The sequence below is a fragment of the Triticum dicoccoides genome, chromosome 3A, assembly GCF_002162155.2.
Source record: "Triticum dicoccoides isolate Atlit2015 ecotype Zavitan chromosome 3A, WEW_v2.0, whole genome shotgun sequence".
Lineage (NCBI taxonomy): Eukaryota > Viridiplantae > Streptophyta > Magnoliopsida > Poales > Poaceae > Triticum > Triticum dicoccoides.
The window spans coordinates 441,912,136-441,919,805 of record NC_041384.1 but is presented as its reverse complement, the minus strand read 5'-3'; positions in this window follow the sequence as shown (position 1 = coordinate 441,919,805).

Genomic DNA, 7,670 nt, shown 5'->3' with positions numbered 1-7,670 from the left:
GCCGGACCTCGCCGGAGCCGCCCCGCCTCGCCGGACCTCGCTGGAGGTATAAGCCGCCGATGCCGCCGTTCGGTTTAAAAAAAACGATTCGGTTTTTTAAAACCCTTAGGTTCATTTTTTAGATCGGTTCGCCGGTTTCTCGGTTTAGTTTATTTAGCGGACGTTCGTCCGTACGTTCGTTTTAACAAACGGTCTTCACCCGTTAGCCGCAGACAACGAACGTTCATTCGTTAGCCCGTTCGTCAGTTTTCTTTTTCTTGGATTTTTCCGCGATTATTTTCGATCGCGATTTCTGATCTGATTTTTTTTAGTTTATATTTTCGCTCGTTTATCGGAATCAGGCGATTCAAGCTCCTAGATCTTCGTCTTGAAACTATCTTTCTGTTTAACCAAGTTGAACAAGATTTTGGTACTGTAAAATTTGACGTCAGTCCAGATTAGTAAACGGATCTTGTTTCTTTCGCAGTTTGAGTTTCGTTGCTCCGTTTGATTTGATTATTTTTGCAAACCGGAGTTCTTAAGTTGAACTTTCTGGTTAGATCTCTTATTTGATTTTTACCCGTGTTTCTTTGCTTGATTTCTTATGTATGCTATTGTTTGTTTGTGATAGAACACTCGGAGTGCGAAGCGTGCTACTACGAGTCTCTAGGTTTTGCGGATCATCAGCAAGGCAAGTAACACTTTGATCATACCCTTTATCACCCAGGTTTTATGCATTAGTCACAACCCTCACACATTGCATGGTTAGGATTGGATAACATGTGGGTTGGGAAGTAGTTGATGAGGTAGAACCTATTGCCCTGTTAATATCAAACCTTGGGAGTTACTTCTACGTATTGCTTATATTGCTATGCTATGCTCGTAGACGTGGATTGGGTTTGAGTCAAACCATGACAGATGTGAGATTGATAACTAATGGTTCAACTTAAGGTGGCAACTTTAATACACATCTGGGTGGATTGCTTGTCGAGCACCTGGAGAATCTAGTGTTCTCCTAGGATATCCCGGAGTACTCGTGTGATAATCCTATGGTCCGCCACCCAGGCTCAAAGGGAACTGAGTTATTTCATGCTAGAAACTTTCGTGTGCAGCCACAAGCTATTATGGGCTCTAGCATAGTTGAGTAAGTTGCGTGAAGCTCTTGAAGAGATAGACTAGCAGGTTGTGGGTTATAGGTGGTATAGTCTATCCGGAGTAGAGAGTTAATGCTTCTGAAAGACTGTGTCTCGGTCATCTATTTCTCAAACATCATGTAGTGCGAGAAATCCAACGGAGGAGATCGAGTCTTGTGGGGAAATGTGCGCAAACCTCTGCAGAGTGTATAAACTAATCATGGTTAGCTGTGTCCCTGGTTATGGACATCTTGAGTATCTAGTACTTGGATTATCATATGTATCTCATCACTCTAAATTAATATTGTTGGGTTAATAATTACTTTTAATTGGGATTGAGTTGGAGGAACCTTCTCAATGATGTTTCAACTACCATGATAGTTAAATAAAATCTATTCCTTCGTTGTAGGGGAAAATTGGCTTTTCGCAAAAACTTTAACCATAGAGGTTTCCACCAGCCAAATATGCATATAGAGATAGCATTATTCTGTTCTTGGTTTACTGTGTTACTTTGCCAGCATATTCCATGTGCTGACCCGTTTTCGGGTTGCAACGTATTATGTTGCAGACTTTTCAGACGAGGAGTAAGGTTCATTAGGTCGTTGCCGTGCAGCTCAGCTATGCCGTTTGAGTGGATGGACTCACTTTATCTTCCAGGCCTTCCGCTGCTATCGTATTAGATGGCCTTTAGCCATATTTATTGTAATAAGTTCTCTTCTGGGACATTTGATGTAATAAGTGTTTGATTGCTACTCTGTTATAAATCCTCGAGTACTGTGTGTGTCAGCATTACCGATCCAGGGATGACACTGAAGCACAGAGACTTGACCGTTTGAACCCGTGTCGCTACAAGATTATTGATAGTGGATGCACTAACCACATGACTGGCGATCAAAGTCTTCTCATGGACTCAACCTTACATCCATCTCCCAAGAGTCATATCACATTTGTTGACACTGGTAAAAGCAAAGTATTGGGTCTAGGTAGATTTGCAATCTCAAAGGATCAGCACATGGATAAAGTGATGCTTGTTGAATCCCTTGGTTTCAATTTAATGTCTGTCTCAATGCTTTGTGACTTGAACATGATTGTGATATTTGGAAGTAGTTGCCTTATTCTAATGGAATCTGACAAGTCTCTATCTTTGAAGGGTACCTAAAAGGTGATCTGTACATGGTAGATTTCTTAGCAGGACCACAGTTGGCAGTATGTCTTCTAGCAATAGCTTCAGAGTGCTGGCTCTGGCATCGGAGGCTAGGGCATGCTGGCATGAGGAACTTGAACACTCTCGTGAAGAAGAAGCACGTCGTAGGCATCGAGGGCGTCAAGTTCAAAAAGGATCATCTGTGAGGTGCCTGCGAAGCCGGGAAGATGACTAGGGCCAAGCATCATTCGAAGACAATCATGACTACATCACGTCCCTTCGAGCTGCTTCACATGGACCTATTCGGCCCTACTCATTACTCCACTCTTACTAGTACCGCTTGTCTCTATGGCTTCGTTATCGTTGATGATTACTCTAGATATACTTGGGTGCATATAATTCTCTACAAGAATGAAGTGCAGAATGTCTTCAGACGATTCGCCAATCATGCCATGACAAAATATGAAATCAAGATCAAGCACATAAGAAGTGACAATGGCACAGAGTTCAAGAACACTAGCCTCAACACTTATCTTGATACATTGGGCATCACTCATGAATTCCCAGTTCCATACACACCTCAGCAGAATGGCATCGTGGAGCGCAAGAACAGAACACTCATTGAGATTGCTCGGATGATGCTTGATGGGTACAAGACTCCAAGGAAGTTCTAGCCTGAACTACTGACTGGTAAGAAGCCAAACGAAGCTACTTCAGAGTATTTGGTGCAAGGTGCTGGATCAAGGATCCACATCACACTTCAAAATTTGCACTGAAAGCAAATGGAGGTTTTATGATTGGTTATGGGAAGGATTCGCACTCCTACAGAATCTTCAACCTCTTTCACTATAAAGTGGTTGAAACTATGGATGTGCGGTTCGATGAGACTAATGGCTCGCGAAGAGAGCACCTGCCAAATGTGCTAGATGAAGTTCCACCTAGTGAATCCATCAAGCTTATGGGTACTGGAGAAATCATACCTTTAGAGGCACAGGCTGAAGAGGAACTTATCATTTCTGCACCAAATCAACCTGAAGACTCTGCTCAGCCTGAAGCCAATAATGAAGAAGAAGACAATGATCAGCAAGAGAAAAGTCTTCATCTAGTTCATCCTTGTGTTGCAAATGAAGTAAAGATAGAGAAGATAATTGATAGCATCAATGCACCTGGTCCCCTTACTCGTTCAAGAGCAATTCAACTGGCAAATTTTTGTGGGCACTTTGCATTTGTCTCTATATCTGAACCCAAGAAAGTTGCTGAAGCCTTCATGGAACCTGAGTGGATTCAAGCTATGCAAGAAGAGCTTCAATAGTTCTAACTGAACAATGTGTGGGAATTGGTCAAGCATCCTGATCCTCGCAAGCACAATATCATAGGCACAAAATGGATCTATCACAACAAACAAGATGAGCATGGTCAAGTAGTCAGAAACAAGGCTCGTCTCGTTGCTCAAGGATATACTCAAGTTGAAGGAATTGACTTCGAAGAAACATTCGCTCCGGTGGCTAGGCTTGAAGCCGTTCGCATTCTGCTAGCCTATGCCAACCATCACAACATCCTCCTGTATCAAATGGATGTGAAGAGTGCTTTTCTCAATGGCAAGATTGAAGAAGAAGTGTATGTTGCACAACCAGCTGGCTTTGAAAATCCAAAACATCCTGACATGGTTTACAAGCTCAACAAGGCACTGTATGGCCTCAAACAAGCCCCTCGTGCTTGGTATGACACACTCAAAGACTTCTTGAAGAGCAAAGGCTTCAAACCTGGTTCACCGGATCCCACTCTCTTCACGAAGACATACGACGGTGAACTGTTTGTGTGCCAGATCTATGAGGATGGCATTATCTACGGCTGCACTGATAAAAGATGTGATGAGTTTGGACACATGATGCAAGAACAATATCAGATGTCCATGATGGGTGAGTTGAAGTTCTTCCTTGGTCTTCAAATTCGTCAGCAAACTAACAACATCTTCGTACCTCAAGATAAATACCTCAAAGACTACCTGAAGAAGTTTGGAATGCAAGACTGCAAGGGATACACGACGCCAATGCCAACCAAAAGTCATCTGGGCCCTGACGACAATGGTAAAGAGTTCGATCAAAAGGTATACTGCTCCATGATTGGTTCTTTACTCTATTTATGTGCATCTAGGCCAGATATCATGCTTAGCATTTGCATGTGTGCCTGATTCCAAGCGGCACCAAAGGAGTCGCATCACTACTTCTTCGGTATTTGGCTTACACCCCAACACTAGGATTATGGTATCCAAAGGGCTCAGAGTTTGATCTAGTTGGATTCTCATATGCTGATTATGCTGGTGACAAGGTTGATCGCAAGTCTACATCAGGCACATGTCACTTTCTTGGACGATCTCTTGTTTGTTGGTCTTCAAAGAAGCAGAACTGTGTATATCTCTCCACTGCTGAATCTGAATACATTGCTGGTGGATCTTGCTGCGCTCAGCTTCTATGGATGAAGCAAACTCTCAAGGACTATGGCATCCATCTGAAGCATGTGCCACTCTACTGCGACAATGAAAGCACCATCAAGATTGCCAACAACGCAGTTCAGCATTCAAAGACAAAGCACATTCAGATCCGTCATCACTTTCTCAGAGATCATGTCATGAAGGAAGATATTGATATCATGCATGTCAACACTGAAGAGCAATTGACAGATATCTTCACAAAGCCCTTGGATGAGAAAAGGTTTTGCTAGTTGCGGTGTGAGCTAAATATCTTAGAATCCTCAAATGTCCTATAATTGGACACACATCCTAACGCTTATGCATGTGATGCCTTAGATGTGCAACGCACATAGTAACGTATATCTTCAAACAACGAAGACATACACTCTAAGTGTGAATACATTAATGCGGAAATTGACTTCGGAGCGCCACGATAATTGTGCACCGTGTCTGGGTCTAATACTTCCTATACGGTGGGTAACGCCACCACCAAACTCTTGTTTGAATTGTTTTTTCATTTGGCATCTCATTTGCATAGTCTTCACATTTGGTGTGTCTTCAACATTGATTCGACTTCATGTTTATCTTCACAATGTTGATTTGGTATCATATTGGTATATACTTATATTAGTGTTCTGTCCTCTACAACATTCACTTATAGCCATGTCTTCATGTTCGAATCTTTTGACCTAACTGAATGTGATCGGACCCTAACCCCCTATATGCTTCTACCTCATATTCTATCTATCCAAATCATATGCATTCTATTGAATCTGTCGATTGTCTTCTCCGAGTCCTTGTCAGCAGAAGACAAAGAGACAAAAATTGAATCTGTTTTAATGCTATATCTCTTTTGCCTGAAAACTGGAGAAGCGGGAATGACCACCCGACAATCCAGGCGTGCGTGGGAACATGGAACAACTTCCAAGGTGTTGCATGCACTCCGCAGGCTTCGCAAAGGACCAAGGCCACAAGTCACTCTACCGAGCGTTCCAGAAGGAGAAGAGCAACAAAACTCAGTGGCACGACAAGTGTTCCCTGACGCCACTCCAACTGTGAATGTCTCTAAGTCCGAAGCAAAAGCCGCTGAAGACATTCTGACTGCATCAGTCGATGATCAACAAGAATCACCAGAACCCCGTCAAGAAGAAGAGCGAGTTGCCACACACCCTACAAACCAAGAAACTATTCTCGAGGAGAATGAGTCTTTGCCAGACCCTCCAGCTACTCAAGTGGAGGTTGAAAATAATGAGGCGCCCACAAACAACAACACTGAAGCCAATGACGTTGTCATGGTTGAAGCTCATGTGGCGTCTGAAGTGAATACGGTGCCTAAAGCCAATACTACCCCTGAAGTCATTGTTGCACCTGAAACCGTTGTGCAACTTCAAGCCCATGTCAATGTCGACGCTCCTATACCACCTCCAAGGCCTGATACAATTGAGCTGGTATTCGATCGCGGCCAACCTGTTATGGTTCGTTGGCTTATTATGGTTCCTCCTCCTACTCCCAGACCTCAATTTGACTATCATGTGGAGCATAGGCCTCAGGTCCAGAAGCCAAAGCCAAGGCTGCAAGGTTTCCAGGTACTGCGACTTCACCAGGATCATTTAATGTGAATGGCTTCATTGCACACAACACCTTCTTTGATAGCGCCAAGAACCCATATTCCAAGCCAAGAATATCATCTGATAGGTTCTGGAGTTATCAGCAGCGCTGTTACTATTCCTGCATACTATACAATCAGGGGCGCATTTTTCCCCATATGCGTCTAGACTGCGAAGCCATTGCTGGCCTGCCCTTCCTAGAAGAAGCCCTTGACTGCTTCCGAGATGCTGGCCTTCTACAGTTTGTGACTGATAAAGAGCATTGGAATGAAGAGCTTCTGCTGCAAGTCTATGCGACTCTCCACATTTGCGGCTACTACAGGGATCCGAATACTTGGGTCCTTGAGTGGATGATAGGCGATGTACACCATGAAGCCAAAGCCCAATATATAATTGAGATTACTACCCTGCCCACTCCCGGTGAACACTATGAACCAGGTTGTCAGCTGCACCATAATGCTTTGGAGAGCATCTTCCAGAAGCCTGAGCCAAACATGAGCCAAATGTTGAGCATAATGAAGCCACTGCCACAAGATGTTGAATATCCAAAGGAATTCTTTGTTGAAGACCTAGAGTATCTGCCCCGCACTATTTATCATATCATCAGGCGAACTCTATGGCCTGTCAAAGGACATTCTCATGCAGCCAAGCTAGAAGGCGCAATGAAGACATTGGTTTTCTATATCTTCAATGGCATCAGCTTCAATGCTCAGGACTTCTTCATCAGGCAATTGGCTGCATCTGGCTCCGATATATTTGGTCTGAAGTTCTATGCTCCATGGGTAATGTGCCTCATCAAGCTTCACTCTGCTATCAACTATCAGCCTTCTGCGTGCAATCATCTCATATTCTTGCCAGAGGTTGATCTGTCTTTCAAAGCCATATACCCAGAGCCTGCCAAGGAGCCAATTTATCTTCACAACACCGATCACCAAAGCTTCACTCAACCTATTGAAGGACTTCTTGCTGCAACTCGTGTTTATCCTTTGGCTGGAAATACATGTGCACCTCGTGCCCATACCGAAGCCACTGAAAGCACAATTGCCCAAAGGCCTCGGAAGCGATCTCGTGTTCTCAATGACCGAGAGCTTCTCGTCGCCCTGCATCAAAAACATGATAAGCATCATGACTGGCTCAAGCGTCAGATGCAGAGCCTCTTGGTGGATGTTAATCGCATTCGCAACCTTGCCACCAAGAATGCATTTGTCACTCATGAAACCTGTCGGCGATCATGGAAGAGTCTGACTTTGCTGAGCTCTGAAGATGATCTTCAACAGGATGGCTTCACGGAGAGATTCATGTTTGATTCCACTCCTCCCCAGAATGCTCACTTGCGT